This window comes from Ranitomeya variabilis, chromosome 1 (genome assembly GCF_051348905.1).
Source record: "Ranitomeya variabilis isolate aRanVar5 chromosome 1, aRanVar5.hap1, whole genome shotgun sequence".
NCBI lineage: Eukaryota > Metazoa > Chordata > Amphibia > Anura > Dendrobatidae > Ranitomeya > Ranitomeya variabilis.
The window spans coordinates 1,086,856,383-1,086,874,371 of NC_135232.1; the positions used below are offsets into that span (position 1 = coordinate 1,086,856,383).

At 42.7% G+C, this 17,989-nt stretch overlaps 1 protein-coding gene and 1 pseudogene across 2 annotated transcripts in view; one reads left to right on the plus strand and one right to left on the minus strand.

Moving 5' to 3' along the window:
- The window catches only part of KCNIP4 (potassium voltage-gated channel interacting protein 4), a 1,385,815-nt gene that overhangs the window by 328,856 nt on the left and 1,038,970 nt on the right, over nucleotides 1-17,989 (plus strand). The window lies entirely within an intron of this gene.
- LOC143797513 (18S ribosomal RNA) lies at nucleotides 12,072-12,264 on the minus strand (annotated as a pseudogene).

Genomic DNA, 17,989 nt, shown 5'->3' on the forward strand with positions numbered 1-17,989 from the left:
ATACTCGTTACTCGAGATTTCCCGAGCACGCTCGGGTGTCCTCCAAGTATTTTTTAGTGCTCGGAAATTTTGTTTTTATTGCCACAGCTGAATGATTTACATCTGTTAGCCAGCATAAGTACATGTGGGGAAACCAGGCAACCCCCCGTACTTATGCTGGCTAAATCATTCAGCTGCGGCAAGAAAAACTAAATCTCAGAGCACTAAAAAATACTCGGAGGACACACGAGCATGCTCGAGAAATCTTGAGTAACGAGTATATTCGCTCATCACTAATTATTACTACAGGTGCCATATAGTCCTCCTGCTCTATGCAACCCCCCCAGTGATTGGCTACTTTCTTCATCTGTACAGTGTATGCAGAAATCTGCCAATCGTTAGTCGGGGCGGGGATACAGAGCTCGGCATTCAGAGAACTACAGCGTATAAAAGAGAGAATTTATCAAAATGACTGCAAGCAAATCAGCAAGTGCCATCATTGGAATCAGTGTCTCGGCCACTACCTTATGCTGCTCTCAGATTACAAAGCAAAAGCCTGGTGACACATTCCCTTTTATAGGTGAATTCAGTTATAAGTTATAAATAACTCCTTTCGCACATATTCATGCATTGTAATTTACATTTAGTTCATTCAATGCCTCCTAGAAATCTATACAATTCTTTTCTGATTTAACAAGGATGAGAACAATTTACCCAATGACATCTATGTATTGAATTCATTAAATTATTAATGCGCCGCATTATATTATTGCATCCTTTGTTTTATGACTACTGGAAATACGCTATGTAGCGTACGTAAGAAATTCCTAGAAATTGTCGGAAAAATACTGTGTGATAACCGTTTTCTGTAAAACTATTGCTTAAATCAATACAGAAAAAAAAAACAAGAAGAAAAGACAACTGATTTCAAAATAAATACTAAAATTTGGCTACTGTCAAATCGATAGATGCTAAAGACACCAGTACCACCATACATAATAATAATAATAAACAGTGCGAGATAACAATCTGGATGACAGACATGGAGCAATAAACAAGCACTATATACAATGATTGGCATAAGTGAGTACACTCTTTTTGAAAAGTAAGATTTTAATCAACATCTCAATGAACACAAGAACAGTTGCTAAAATTTTGATGAGACGGAGTATAGAACATTTTTAACCCTTAACAAAAAAGTAAGGTTAATATAAATTTCATTATAAAATCTTCAGTTTTACTCAAATTAGTGGATTCAAAAATGAATACACCCCACATTGAAAACTACTACATCTACTATTATGTAGGACCTCCTTGATTATTAAGGACAGCACCAAGTCTTTTAGGCATAAAATTAAAAAGTTGGCAACCTATTGAAATATCTAGCTTTTTCCATTCTTCAAGAAAGACCTATTTTAGAGCCTGAATGCTGGATGGAGAGTGATGCCCAACTTGCCTTTCCGCAATATCCCATAGATGTCTTCATTGAGTTTGAATCAGTAGACATACTTGGCCACTGAATCATTTTCATTCTTTTCTTCTTGAGATTTATGTTTTGGATCATTGTCTTGTTGAAAAAGTGCCTGTCTACCAAGGGCATGGGGTGATGATAGCATTTTGTCTTTCAATGAAGAGCAGCACATATACATTTATATAAGGTATTTACCCATTGCATTAGTCCTGCCTGTACCTCGGCTGTGTTCCCCAACGCGCGTTTCACCATAATGTCGGGTCCTCGGGGGAATTTGATGGACTTGTGGCTTTCAGCATAAAACTGAGTATGACTATAAATCTTCCTTAGTTTTGCATCTGACTAAGCATCTGTAAGTCCCAGTTATAGCCTCTCCCAGGGCAAAGGACTCGCACAACCCAATGACTGACTGTTTTCAGGCCTGACAGCACAATTAGCCCACACTGCTTCAGTGACAAGCCATACAGAGGCCCAAAAGCTGTCCTATCCTATTGGTAGTCTAATCCTGTACATTGCTCTATGGTGGCACTGTTACTTTCACAGTCGGCTCACAATTTATTCCTGGACAATGATGCTCGCTAGGAGCACCTCTCAACACGTGCTTCTTGTCACCTCCTCCAGTGTTAACCAGACAACCTCTCATTCATAAAGAAAAATCGACCTTCAGCTAACTGAATGCCCCTGGATGAACAAACCATCCCAACTTTCTTCTCATCGACATAACCTAGATCATTCACACTACTCATTGCCAAACCACTCCAAATCAAGTATTATAGTGAAGCAGAATATGAATCTTTCACGGATCCATACAACCGCACCTAAACCTTTTATAGGCCGATAGCCCACTTCTATACACTATGAATTTATACAGATTTATTTCCTTAAATTATGCTCAAATCTGAAATGTTCCATCATATAAGGTATAATGGAGGTAATCACTCCTAGTTAATGTTGAAGCGGCACTGAATAGTCAACCGGCATTGTCATAGTCAACAAAAATTGAAGACAATACCTTAGTGTGACAACATCTTGTCCTGCCTTACGCCTCTATTCTTCATGTTCTTGAGAATGTAATTACTCCTTCTATTTGATCTTCTTAGTTTGTGCACAATACAATGTAATCTTCCAAAATTCCAATATCTTTAATAATGTTGTGTAATTACTCCTAGAACTTGATGACCTCATGCTGTAATTGTTAGAGATTTTTCTTCCAATACATTAATTAAAATGACAAAGTGTTGCACAAATCTCTTTTACTCAGTGATAGAGCTTTTATCTTCTACTTCAAAAGAAGATGGCTTATTTATTTTTAGATATTTTTTCATCCTCTTGTTTTTTTGTTTAAATAAGTGGAAATAAATGGATTTAATTGTGAGTTATGTGGATCAAAATACTAGCAGAAATCATGTCTGCATGAGTGAGATGGATTATGTCTTCCGTAATGAGGTTTCTAACAAGGTTGTTTCTGGGTCATAAACGAATTTATAGTTACATATATGCCGACCAAATTTCCATACTTTTCCCATTGACTAACAAGTCCAAGTTAAAAGTAAAAAAAATTGCAAAAAATAAAAGTACAAGTCATGTATTAGAGATTTTTCTTACTAGAGGACAAAAGCATTAGTGGAAAGTCCTCTTGCATGTGTCATTAAAATATTACAATAATAAACATCTGGATAAAAATACTTCTTGAAGGCTATGAGGTTATGGTATTACTTTAGCACCTTTTAGAAAATTTGGTCTGTCGTTTGTCAAAAAAGTAAGCTTCAGTCTAGCACAGAATCTTGATTCAAAATTGACATTTAGATGAAGTGAAGGTTCCCCACTTGATTTGACCCAAGAGCTTAAAGAGATATTCTCAACTTTGGAAGCTATCTCTTATTCTTGGGATCTTGGGACAGGGGCTAACGTCCTGATTACAGCAATGACAGCATTGCTGGGACCCCCACTATTCCTGAGTACAGGGACTCTAAAGAATCCATATGAATGGAGCACTAGACGATCATGTGCACTTTTGGTCCATTCATTCTTAATGGGTTTATCAGAGATAGGCGAGCTCTCAGCTGGTATTTGGGAGTCCCGAAAGAATGAATGGAGTGACAGTTCACATGATTGACCACTGCTTTATTGACATGGGGCTCTTTAGAGCCATGGTTCTTGGTAACAGTAGGAGGTCCAAACCGTCTGATTCCCAGCAGTCAGGAAGTTATTCCCCATCCAATGACTAGGGGATACGTTCCAAAAAATTGAGAATACCCCTTAAATGTTTTACTAACCAAAACAGTGTTTAATATAAGCAGAGGAAATGGTTTATTAGATGAGATATTACATGGGCGAATGGAAGAAACTGAGAAATGTAGCCACTGTATACTTTGAGTCAATTCTTTTCAAACTAAACCTCTGCCTCAAAGTTCCCTTTTCTGATGCTCGTTTGCTAACAAGCCTCGTCTCTATTTCAGTCTGCTTGCTCAATCTAAATGTCAATTTACTATAACTAACTGAGCATATCTTAAGTAATTGTTTAATATCTCTCTACTCTTTCCAGAATATGTTTTGCTTTTTCAAAGTCAATTAATAAAAGTTTTGTGCTATGGGATTTATGAGGACACCTTGATTGATGCCTGTCCTAAATAAGCTGTTCTATTAATACAGGTGCCAGGTAACCAGTGGAATAGGAGGCCTATTAATTTATAATTCCCACAGGAACTGTTTAACCGTATTAAAAAAAAATAAGTTGTCCTAGTTTAGTTTATATCTGCAAAGAGATGTCCTTCATACTCTTGTATTATATTGTTATGGATGATGATTCTACATTTCATGTACTTTAGAGGCATTTGAGTGTCCTCTTGCAGCCATTGGGAAACATGTAGAATCCATTGTGCACCGGAAATAACCTTTAAAAGAATATATATTCTAATATTTCATCCATTCTGTACAGACACGGAGCTCATTACCTATATTTTTTGATCGTAGGACAATTCTTAAGAAAATGAAAATGAGAATAACCGATTTCCCAGACTAGCCTCTTTCTTGCCTACCTTAGTTGGAACTAACTTTTTTGTGTTGAATCACACAAAGAAGGGAAATTGTTTATTTTGAAACATTTTTAAAAATCCATTTATGAGGCTATCAGATGTTCTTCTGGTGCCCACTGGTGTACTCAGGAGTCCTTCAAAAGAATCAACCTAAGATATCGAGTGCTGGTTACATGTCTTTTCTAGTGTGTGTATTCTTATTAATGGGTGGGCACCAAAAGCAGCAATAGAAGCCATTGCATGTGCACAAGAGGATCCAGAAAGTGAGACAGAAATACTGAGCATGTGTGACCACCAGCACTCGTGATATTAGGTGGGCGTTCTGAGGTGTGCATTATAATGTTTCATGTTTTATAATAACTGCATCATTGGATACTCTATATAGTTGTCTTCTAGTAAGTTAAAGACCTTCACAAAAAATGTAGAATTTTTTTGTAGAATATTTCAATATTTCCCATGAGTTACCTATTTTAAATAGTGTTATTATTCCTGAGATCCTCTTTGCTTCCAAACTATTGATTTTCAAACAAGTTCGAATAGCTGTTTATTAGTAACTAGATGGTAGCCCAATTCTAACGCATCGGGTATTCTAGAATATGTATGTAGTTTATTTATGAAGAAGAATAATACATTGAACACAAAGGATACAGCCAACCGTGACCAATTAGTGAAGCGTGGTTCAAATCCCGCGCCAATTTGCGGCCGGACTGCGCCTGTCGCTGATTGTTCGCAGCCGGCCACGTAGTATATAGCACAGCCATGTAGTATATAACTGCCCACGTAGTAAATAGCACAGCCACGTAGTATATAGTACAGCCATGTAGTATATAGTACAGCCACGTAGTATATAACAGCCCACGTAGTAAATAGCACAGCCACGTAGTACATAGCACAGCCACGTAGTATACAGCACAGCCCACGAAGTATATAGCACAGCCACGTAGTATATAACATAGCCCACAGAGTATATAGCACAGCCCACGGAGTGTATAACAGCCCACATAGCATATAACACAGCCACGTAGTTTATAACAACCCATGTAGCATATAACACAGCTCACGTAGTATATAACAGCCCACACACACAGTATATAACACAGCTCACATGGTGTATAACACAGCCCACATAGTGTATAACACAGCCCACGTAGTATATAGCACAGCCCACATAGAGTATAACACAGCCCACGTAGTATAACACAGCCCACGTAGTATAACACAGCCCACGTAGTGTATAACACAGCCCACATAGTATATAGCTCAGCCCACATAGTATATAGCACAGCCCACGTAGCATATAACAGCCCATGTAGTGTATAACACAGCCACGTAGTATATAGCACAGTCACGTAGTATATAGCACAGCCACGTAGTATATAGCACAGCCACGTAGTATATTGCACAGCCACGTAGTATATTGCACAGCCCACGTAGCATATTGCACAACCCACGTAGTATATTGCACAGCCACGTAGTATATTGCACAGCCCACATAGCATATAGCAATGTGGGCATCATATCCCTATTAAAAAAAATAATTAAAATGAAAATAGCTATATACTCACCTTCCGTCGGCCCCCGGATCCAGGCAAAGCATTTACCGATGCTCCTCGCGTACTCCGGTCCCAAGAGTGCATTGCAGTCTCGTGAGATGATGACGTAGCTATCTCGCAAGACCGCTACGTCATCATCTCGCGAGATCGCAATGCATGGAGCGGACACCGGAGCGTCGCGAGGAGCGGAAAAGGCCTGTTCCAGATCCGAGGGGCCGACGGAGGGTTAGTATATAACTATTTTTTTATTTTTTTATTATTTTTAACATTAGATCTTTTTACTATTGATGCTGCCTAGAGAACATTTGCTATCTCAGTCCAAAAATAGAGTTAGGGTACTGTCACACAGTGGCACTTTGATCGCTACGACGGTACGATCTGTGACGTTCCAGCGATATCCATACGATATCGCTGTGTCTGACACGCAGCAGCGATCAGGGACCCCGCTGAGAATCGTATGTCGTAGCAGATCGTTTGGAACTTTCTTTCGTCGCTGGATCTCCCGCTGTCATCGCTGGATCGTTGTGTGTGACAGCGATCCAGCGATGCGTTCGCTTGTAACCAGGGTAAACATCGGGTTACTAAGCGCAGGGCCGCGCTTAGTAACCCAATGTTTACCGTGGTTACCAGCGTAAAAGTAAAAAAAAAACAAACAGTACATACTCACATTCCGGTGTCCTTCAGGTCCCTCGCAGTCTGCTTCCTGCTCTGACTGACTGCCGGCCATACAGTGAGAGCACAGCACAGCGGTGACGTCACCGCTGTGATCTGCTTTCACTTTACGGCGGCACTCAGTCAAAGCGGGAAGCAGACGGCAAGGGGCCTGAAGGACACCGGAATGTGAGTATGTACTGTTTTTTTTTTTTTACTTTTACGCTGGTAACCACGGTAAACATCGGGTTACTAAGCGCGGCCCTGCGCTTAGTAACCCGATGTTTACCCTGGTTACCCGGGGCCTTCGGCATCGTTGGTCGCTGGAGAGCGGTCTGTGTGACAGCTCCCCAGCGACCACACAACGACTTTCCAACGATCACGGCCAGGTCGTATCGCTGGTCGTGATCGTTGGAAAGTTGCAGAGTGTGGCAGTACCCTTAGAACAAACACACAACCGGTGAGACTGATAACCAGTTTTAATTCACAGTGGAAACAATTTAAGCAAATACTAGGGAAACACTGGTCAGTCTTGAGGGCAGATGATGACCTTGCCAAATGCATTCCACATTTTCCATCAGTTACATGGAGGAGATCCAAGAATTTGAAGGATATTCTAACAAAAAGCCACTATGTGGCTCCTCAAAAGTCATGTTTCTCAAATCGAGTTGGTCCCAGATGGGGGTCTTTCCAATGTGGTGACTGCTCAGCATGTAAATTTGTGGATCGTACATTTGTGTTCAACAGTAGTGATGGAAGTAAAAGCTTCACCATCACATATAACATCAATTGTAGGACTGACAATGTAATATATTATGCTTATTGCCCCTGTGGGCTGATCTACATTGGCATGACCACCCGCCAATTACGGATACGCATTCTGGAACATGCGAGAGATATTAGGAATGCTGCTTTGGCTTTGGACACTGATACCCTCAAGACGATTCCTAAACATTTTCGGATGTACCATCAGAGCAACCCAAATCTCTTGCGAGTCAAAGGGATTGATCGGTTTCAGTTAGGGATAAGAGGGGGTAATTACAAGAAGGAACTTTTGAAAAAGGAAAGTAAATGGATGTTTGCACTGTACACTATTACCCCGAAGGGTTTAAATGAATATGTGAGCTTCAAACCCTTCTTATAGTAGCGCGAATTTTATATTTTATTGTTGTTTGTACGTTACATTATGGTTCTTCTGTTTCGTTATGATTTAATATCTTTACAGATGTATATCCTAACATTATTGCTTTTCCTTTGTACAGTTGTTTGTGAGGATGAAGTTCACTCTCCTTCCCTTTTTTATAATTATCATAAGGGTCAGCTCAGAGCTTCAAAACATCAACCCTATTTTTCCCATGAGACGCTATGAAGATGCCATGAAGATAGTAAAGAGAATATGTAAATGTTCTATAGTTTTGATTTTATGCACTTTATATATGAGCTTTAGACACTTTAACACATTTTGTACATTGTTATACTATATATTGTTTATATTGTTAATTACATGTAATTTTATACATAGTTTATCACATTTACCTTGGATGTATAGGTTTACAGAGATTTAATATGTATCATATGCAAAGATTTATTTATTTATTATATATTTCACTTGTATATTTACTTGCACAGTAGCACTAGTCACTTTATATATATTAGTAGTTTAATTATCATCTATTAAACTGTAGTCAGATGTTTAAACTGTATTAGTTATAATATGTTTTTATATTTATTGTGCATGTGATCGGACTAGGTTCAATCAAATAGGGCATAGTTATCAGCAAATCCTTCTCTCTATTGTATTTATAGGTATGGTGTTTGAGCTATTGTATTTCTATATATAACTAATTGGTATTTGGTACTTATTAAATGTTAGGTCTATCTGGCACATAGTGCGCATACCCACGCATGCGCTGTGGAGGGGCAGAGAGTCAGCGCTCTAATAGTTGTGTTCGGTTGTCTGGGCAACGTATCGTGGGTCACATGACCCGGTTGCGTTGCGGGATGACGAGCACACTGGGCGACGCACTCTCCGTGACATCCGCAACATGAGGGTAATGCGCCGGTTCACATGCGGCACATAACGTAATCAGGATGGTGCTATTTAATGACACACATTATGGTGCTACTTCACCTCCCGACGAAGCTGTGTGTAACAGCGAAACGCACGTCAAGGTTGTCTTGGAGCACAGAGATCACCCCCACCATGTCTACAGGTAGAGTTTCAGCTGGGCACATTTGTGCATTATTCATTCGATAGTACTCATAGGTGCAGCGTTATATGTATTTCACCTGACATTATATAGTTACCTATGTCATGCTAAACTGGCTGGACACACCGGTTTTGTTTATATTCCCTTTTAATGGTAATATTGGGAGTGTAGCAAGATTATTTAATACACATTATATGGGAGCGGCAGGAGTAAGGAGCAGCCATTTTGCCGCCGGACTGTGCCCGTCTTTGATTGGTCGTGGCTGTTTTGCCACGACCAATCAGCGACTTGGGATTTCCATGACAGACAGAAAGAAAGACAGTCAGAAGGACAGACAGAAAGACGGAAGTGACCGTTAGACAATTATATATTAGATATTATTAATTCATCTATTTTTACCTAGCCAAACAATACCTGGGGACCCCCTGTCTCCCTCTGAATCCCCCAACCTATTGAAAAAAAGGGCCGTAAATGTCTACAGTGGAGTGTTGTCACTGCAGGAAGATAATGTGATTTACAACACTATATATGCATTTACACTGCACAATTATTCTGAGTGAGTGTTCCTCAATTTGCAGTCTAAATAGGCTGCCGATCAAGTGCCAAGATGCGACTATCCAGGCTGAGAACCACTGAAAAATGAGCTGCTGCGAGCACAGCATTAGTGACTAGCAGTGACGTCATCAAGGTTTCCGCCTGTCACTGAGGCGGCATTCCCAGCCTCCTTTTTTTGGAGTAAAATATAAAATTACTAGCTTTGTCTCTCCTTGCTTTGTAACGTACGGTCACGTCCTCTGAAGTGAATTACGCTACTAATCTGGGTTGGCTCTGGACCCGTTAATAATTAAGAAATCAGAGCTGGTGGCAGCGGATTTGTCCTGTGCTTTTGGGAGTCTTTGTAGCGACTGGCGGCATTGATAATTATTGTTCCACCTGAGTAGGAGTAGTTATATCGCCCTTGCTGCAGCATGCCCATTAGCCAGTACAAAGAAGGCAGCCTTTCTGGCAACTAATCATCCTAGGTGCAGTACCCTGTCTGACCTGAGGGCAAGGGGGGTGCCAGAGAGCTGCAAGTTCCATACCGGAACTGGGAAGTGGGATATAGATAAATCTCCTTCAGAAAGAACCGGGGGCAACCAAACAACTCCGGTTGATGACAAATTGGTGTGAGTGGTGGGGATGATAAGGGTATCCTCCCCGTGAACCGTGACAGACACCATTGGTTTTACCATGTTGTGTACTATAAAATGGTAAAAATTTTCAGGTGCGGTGAAATTGCAAAAAAAGTGCAATCCCACACTTGTTTTTTGTTTGCCTTTTTTACTAGGTTCACTAAATGGTAAAACTGACCTGTCATTATGATCCTCCAGGTCATTATGATTTCATAGACACCAAACATGTCTAGGTTATTTTTTTACCTAAGTGGTGAAAAAAAGTTCTGACATCCAACTTACTATCCTGTCCATGTGGGCTGGGCCCGTCTGACCATGGACTGGATCGTATGTCATAGCCGATCGGTCGCACACCACCCGTGTGATCGGGGCCGGGTGTCAGCTGATTGTCACAGCTGACACTCGACACTAAGTGCCAGGAGCAGTCACGGACCAGTCCCGGCACTTTAATCCCCCGGAACACTGCGATCAAACATGATCACAGCTGACAGCCCCTCTGCCTTTGGATCAAAGACCCCACGGCACGTCGCGGGGTCCCAAATGCTGCCATGAAGACCCGATATCGTCATGATGACGACATCTGGGTCTCCAGAGCTGAGATGCACAGTGCATGTCAGGAAGTCTCTAAGGTTAGTGCACAGAAGCTGCAGCGCTGACAGCTTCTATAGCAGTGTTTCTCAACTCCAGTCCTCAAGACCCACCAACACGTCATGTTTTCAGGATTTCCTTACTACTGCATAGGTGATGGAATTAGTATTGCACAGGTGATAATTTCATCACCTGCTCAAGCATTAAGGAAATCCTGAAAACATGACCTATTGGTGGGCCTTGAGGACTGGAGTTGAGAAACACTGTTCTATAGCATGCAGATTGACTTTTTTTCTCGCTACACCATTTAGCGATCAGGTTAATCCTTTTTTTATTGATAGACCGGGCGATTCTGAACACGGAGATGCCAAATGTGTATGTTTGATTTTATTTTTCTGTTGAATTAGGCGAAAGGGGGGTAATTTGTTCTTGTATATATTTTTTTATTTTTTTTATATTTTTAAAAACATTTTTTTGGGCATGCTTCAATAGTCTCCATAGGAAGCTGCCATAACCTGATTGTCTCTGGTACATAGAGACGATGATCAGATCGCCACTATACAGTATAGCAGATTTACTCACTTGCTATGAACACCGACCACTGGGTGGTGCTCACAGCAACACAGGAGACCTCTGGTTGTCATGCCGACACACCGGTAACCCGCGATCATGTGACGGGGTCACCGGGGTGCGTATTTCCGGTCGGGATTGCCGGAAGCGCAATTTAAATGCTGCTGTCAGCGTTTGACAGCTGCGTTTAAGGGGTTAACAGCCATGGGTGGATTGCGATTCCACCTGTGGCTATTCCGGGCACATGTCAGCTGTTCAAAACAGCTGATATGTTTCGGGAAACATGTGGGCTCACTGCCGGAGCCAACATCAAAGGGAGGGAGTCCGATATCAACATAAATGTACGACCGATGTCGGAAAGTGGTTAATCAAAGTTTGTTACATTTGAAGCACTATAGGCTCCAATTTCCCTCCTCTGTATACAATACTTTATTGCACGGAGTTGCTTCTAAGCTCAATTAGGACATATTTGTCCTTATATGATCCTTTTACATTTGTTGTACCTTGAAGTTTTTTGTTTAATATGGTGGTGCCGCATGTCCGTAATACATCTCTTCCACACTCCACAACATAATAGCATCTTTCCATGCATTTACTGACAGATTTGGCCTGTTTATGGTGATCTGCAGACAGAAATTCCCAGAAGAATGTAAAATTAACTGGTTTAATGGTCATTCGCAGCTTCCAAACTTTTCCAAATCCAATCCACTGCACAATCTTTTAAATTCATCCCAAAATATTTTCAGAGGCCAAGTTTAGTTCTTGCTTTTTGCCATCTTGTTCTGTTAAAGTACTCTTTCCAATTACAGAGCCTATAAAGAGTCCAGTATGGTTATTTTGCTTCACTACATCACCTGGTCAGGAGTGAGTAATTTGTGCACCTACTGCCTTCCTTGGATGTGTAGCCATTTTTCATGCTCCCTCTCCAGAATTGAACCCTGATTCTCTGTTACCCGTGGTCATCATGGAAGGGAATCCGTAAGGCACGGGGGAAGTTGTCGGAAGAGAGAGCAGCTCGCTGTATGGGTAGGTCCTGAAATGGCAGGTGTATGGAAAAAAAACCCTAGCAGGGGAAGGTTGAGGTGACTGGCCTCCAGAGGACACCACAGCCACCCTGCTTCACCACCCACTGCAACCAAGGCGATGCACTAGGGAGAAGGGTGAGAGTATGGGAGCCTATGCAGCATCTCCATTAGGCTTAGACCTGCCTCCTCCATTGGGGTCCTCAACCCACCAGTGGACAGATGCGGGTATTGGGAAAGGGTGGCTGGCTGTCAGGGTCCACAATGCCTTGGGCAAAAACTGGCTCCTGGGCCTGAGGTGGAAAGCATTTTGTGCATGTCCTAAAACCACCGACATGTGTGCCGTGTTGCACTGCTTCGAAGTACTCCACGAACATGGCAAGTGCTGATTATGCCATCATCAGAGTTACTATCCCACTTCTATGCTTCTATGAAAAAAAACAGGCAATGGTGGTTGAGGTGGTAGCACTGAAGGAAGAGGAACAGGGACCACTCACACCAATATCAGGCCAGTCATTAACAAATGGCTCGAAGGATGGGTTCCTGTACCCACAGCTAGTGGACAGTTTTTGAGGAGGAGGAGGAACTGTTCACAGCAGTGTGACACTCAGTGCAGCTCCTTCATCAATGGAGCGTGACTGGGAGATACAGTACAGAGTACCTAGATGATGCACCTATTGCTGAGGACAGCATGCTGTTGCTTCTGGGCAGTCCAGCGCACAAAAGCTAATACATGCTGCTGTGACTGTGCCGAATTGTCTGGATTGATACCAGTGCTGATTACTGGTTGGCCACCTTGCTGGATCCCTGATGCAAAGACAATATACCATCCTTACTTCTATCACTGAAGCGGGATAGGAAAAAGTGGGAATATAAGCTCACGCTAGTAGACTCGCTACTGATGACGTTCCCACCTGACAGCAGGGTCTCAGTGGAAGCACAAGGCAGAGGCAGAGGAGGAAGTAGCCAACACCTGGGGCACCGGCACCACCTCAAAGGGGAGGGTCAGCATGGTCGAAATAAGGAAAACATTCCACAGCAAGCCACAACATCCGGCACCGCCATCTAATACGGCAGGAGGAAGAATTTCAACAACATGGTGAAAGAGTACGTGTTACCACATCTCCACGTACTAAGTGATGAGTCTTCCTGATTTAACTCATGGGTCTCCAAATTGGACACACAGCCTGAGCTTGCCCTTTACGTTTTGGAGGTGTTGGCCTGCCCTGCGGCAAGTGTACTGTCAGAACGTGTGTTTAGCACAGCAGGGTGTGTGATCACAGGCAGGCCAAATGTTGGCAAGATCACATTCCCTAAAAAGAACCAGGCGTGCATCCCACAGGACTTGTCCTTACCTTTGGCTAACCACAGAAGAAGACCAGCCACACCCATCCATTGTTATACTCACCGCAGATTGTTCATTCACTGGGGGCAGAGATGTTGGACACACTGGGGCAGAGATGCTGGACACACTGGGGCAGAATGCTGGACACACTGGGGCAAAATTGTTGGACACACTGGGGCATAGATACTGGACACACTGGGGGCAGAGATGCTGGACACACTGGGCAGAGATGCTGGACACACTGGGGCAGAATGCTGGACACACTGGGGCAGAAATGCTGGACACACTGGGGGCAGAGATGCTGGACACACTGGGGCAGAAATGCTGGACATTGGGGGCAGAAATGCTAGACACACTGGGGCAGAAATGCTGGACACACTGGGGCAGAGATGCTGGACACACTGGGGGCAGAAATGCTGGACACACTGGGGCAGAAATGCTGGAGACACTGGGGGCAGAAATGCTGGACACACTGGGGCAGAAATGCTGGAGACACTGGGGCAGAGATGCTGGACACACTGGGGGCAGAAATGCTGGAGACACTGGGGGCAATAATGATGTAGACACTGGGGGCAGAATGCTGGAGACACTGGGGGCAGAAATGCTGGAGACACTGGAGGCAGAAATGCTGGTGACACTGGGGGCAGAAATGCTGGAGACACTGGGGGCAGAATGGAGACACGGGGCAGAATGAAAGACATGGCATGATTGGAGACACTGGGGGCAGGATTGGAGACAGATCATGCAGGATCATGGGGCAGGATGGATATGGTGGAGACAGATGGGGCAGGATGGGGAGATCATATGGGGCAGGATGGGGAGATTATATGGGGCAGGATGCGAGAACATATGGCTGGAGCCAGGAATACGACACACGGGGGCCAGGATGGGGGATATGATTACCATAGGGGCTAATTAAGGGATATTATTACTGCAGTGACATATTTATTTTATTTTTTGAGGATTCTGTTTTAAATGGGGGGGCAGTCCTGTTACTGTGTAGAGTGACACTATGTCGCCTTTTTTTCTTCATGTGGTGTAATGTAGAAGTTGGGAAAAATTAAGTAATGTGTTCTGCAAGCGGAGCTCGAGATAACTGTGTTATTTCCTGCAGAGACAAGTTCTGGCTGGAAGAAGTGATGGCGGTCTGTGCTGGATGAAAGTTGTAAGATGAAGGACTTCACCAAGAGACATCACTATTGAGTCAGTGTGTTACCTATACACTTACACTATACACTGTATACTGTATACAGAGGTCCTGTGTATAATGTCACCAGTGATCACTGTATTACCTATACATTATATACAGAGCTCCTGTGTATAATATCACCAGTGATCACTGTATTACCTGTACACAGACACTGCATGCTAAGTACAGATATCCTGTGTATAATGGCACCTATGGTGATGGTATTGTGTTTTTTTTATTACTGATCAGTATTGTAGTATTCGGTCACTTTGTGGTGATAATATGTGGTCTGGTCATGGTGCGGTGGTGTTTGTCCCTTATATGTGCTATTTGGTCACTATGTGGTAATAGTGTGGTGTCTGGTCATGGTGTAGCGGTATTTGTTCTTTGTATGTGATATTATTCGATCAATGTGGTGGTAATATGTCATCTGGTCATGGTGTAGCAGTATTTGTTCCTTGTATGATATATTGTTGGTCATTTTAAATATTATAAAATAAATAAAAATATACCTAAACTGTATTGCATATTTTAACAAATATTTAGTAGGTTACAGCAGAGTAGGGCCCGGCCAAAAGTGTCTACCATGTTATGGTGGCGGCTTAAAAAATCTTTTGGCCAAAACAAAAGCTGCCGGCTATATGTGTAATCTGGTGATGGGAACTGTTAATGTGTGATAGGTGAGAAGTGGAGTTTTTCCAAGAGAGAACGGTGAGACTGTGGACAGTTCGAGGGGTAGAGGCGGGGCTGGGGTGGAGCCTGGACGGAGTCTCAAGGGGGCCCAGAAAAATTTGCCAGTATGGGGCCCTGAAATTTCTAGTGGCAGCCCTGCAGGAGATCACAAATTATTATTTCTTTTGAGGTAAAACATTTTTGTAAAAACAGGCCAGAAACCTCAGGTTATAGGTTGAACTTGATGGACTTGTCTTCTTTCAACCTGAAAAACTATGAAACAATGACAGCACAGGTGTATTAAACTATCTATTATAGGTCACCGTTCTTTAATGTTGTGTATTACTCGGTATTAATGGCCCTTAACTGTTTTGCTTCCCTCCTTACACAAGTAGTGCAGCCAGTTACGCAGTTGGATAATTTATCTTTTTTATTGCAGCTTTCCTCCCAAACTGACAAGCACTTCTGTCCATACAATGGCTGCTGGTGGAAGATTATTTGACCAGACCTGTCCTTAAGTCTCCTCCAGTTATAAAACGCCTCAGGTGGAAAGCTGCTTTTCAGTTGGAGAATGCTTCCGCTTATTTTTTTTGTTTGTTTCTATATTACTCAGCCATTTTATTGTTTACCTTACTGTTCGTTCCCCTCTCCGTCCTTTTGTCTTTCCAGGCCCTTTATTCTCATTGTCTTATTTTGTTACATGATATTATTTTTGAAGAGGCATTTTCTTTTTTTATCCTTATTATCACTGGTATCATTTTACACTAGTTTTGCTTTTCATAATTTTGCTCTACTGTGCAAGGTCTAAAGGTACCTTCACACGAAACGATATCGCTAGCGATCCGTGACGTTGCAGCGTCCTGGATAGCGATATCGTTTAGTTTGACACGCAGCAGCGATCAGGATCCTGCTGTGATATCGCTGGTCGCTGAATAAAGTTCAGAACTTTATTTGGTCGTCAGATCGGCGTGTATCGTTGTGTTTGACAGCAAAAGCAACGATACCAGCGATATTTTACACTGGTAACCAGGGTAAACATCGGGTTACTAAGCGCAGGGCCGCGCTTAGTAACCCGATGTTTACCATGGTTACCAGTGTAAAATGTAAAAAAAGCAAACAGTACATACTTACATTCGCATCCCCCGCCGTCTGCTTCCTGCACTGACTGAGCCCTGGCCGTAAAGTGAAAGTGAAAGCACAGCGGTGACGTCACCGCTCTGCTGTTAGGGCCGGCGCTCAGTCAGTGTCAGGAAGCGGACGGCGAGGGACGTGAATGTGAGTATGTAGTGTTTGGTTTTTTTACATTTTACGCTGGTAACCAGGGTAAACATCGGGTTACTAAGCGCGACCCTGCGCTTAGCAACCCGATGTTTACCCTGGTTACCCGGGGACCTCGGCATCGTTGGTCGCTGGAGAGCGGTCTGTGTGACAGCTCTCCAGCGACCAAACAGCGACGCTGCAGCGATCGGCATCGTTGTCGCTATCGCTGCAGCGTCGCTTCATGTGAAGGTACCTTTAATTTACCTAAGGCCATCAATTCCATAGCTTGATAGCTCGTCTTCTGCACACTAATGAACATATCATCCTCCTCGTTTATATACGTCCCCTCTGTAAAAATAGTAGTACTTATATTTAAGACCTTATTTGAATTTCTGTGCATCATCAACATGTTCTATCTCCATTTATCATGGACAGAACACATAACCATTAGGCACATATTAAGTAAATTAGTTTTTTTCATTGTGATTTTAGGTGTTTTTACATGCTTTTACATGCATTTTAATATATGTCAGCAAACAAGACTGGAACGTCAGGCTCTAAACCAATCTGACTATCAAATATTCAGGCACAACAGCATAGCCAGCCACTAAATAAATATAAAACTTAGCCTTTAATATGTATACCTAAAAACAGTTTAAATAAAACATTCACTGAAAGTGCTCATGGTTAGCCGTGCACTAGAAGAAAAAAATGGCACAATCTCACCCAATTGTCGCCTCACGATCTACTGAAGGTTCCTGTAACCTCAGGATCCGGATGCAGGAGGGGGAGAGGTACACTGGGATCTACTTTCCCTGTCGTGCCCAGTGTAGAAAGACTCCCGCCCTAACAAGGGCAGTACCCAAGTGTGAGCCTGTTTTTCTATAATGCCCTTGATAGATGTAGCCACCCTGGAAAATATGTCTCCCTTCTTTTTCCCAATGCGTTTCCTCCCCTGTTCAGGGGGTTCATCAGGGGAAGTTGTCCAGGTTAATAAGGGTATTCTGCAGTGGCAGACATAACCTCTCTAGATCATAGGTGCCTCGGTGTGAAGGTAGAGCAGTCTCTCTACCTTCACACCGAGGCACCTATGATTGGGAAAAAGAAGGGAGACACATTTTCCAGGGTGGCTACATCTATCAAGGGCATTATAGAAAAACAGGCTCACACTTGGGTACTGCCCTTGTTAGGGCGGGAGTCTTTCTACACTGGGCACGACAGGGAAAGTAGATCCCAGTGTACCTCCCCCCCTCCTGCATCCGGATCCTGAGG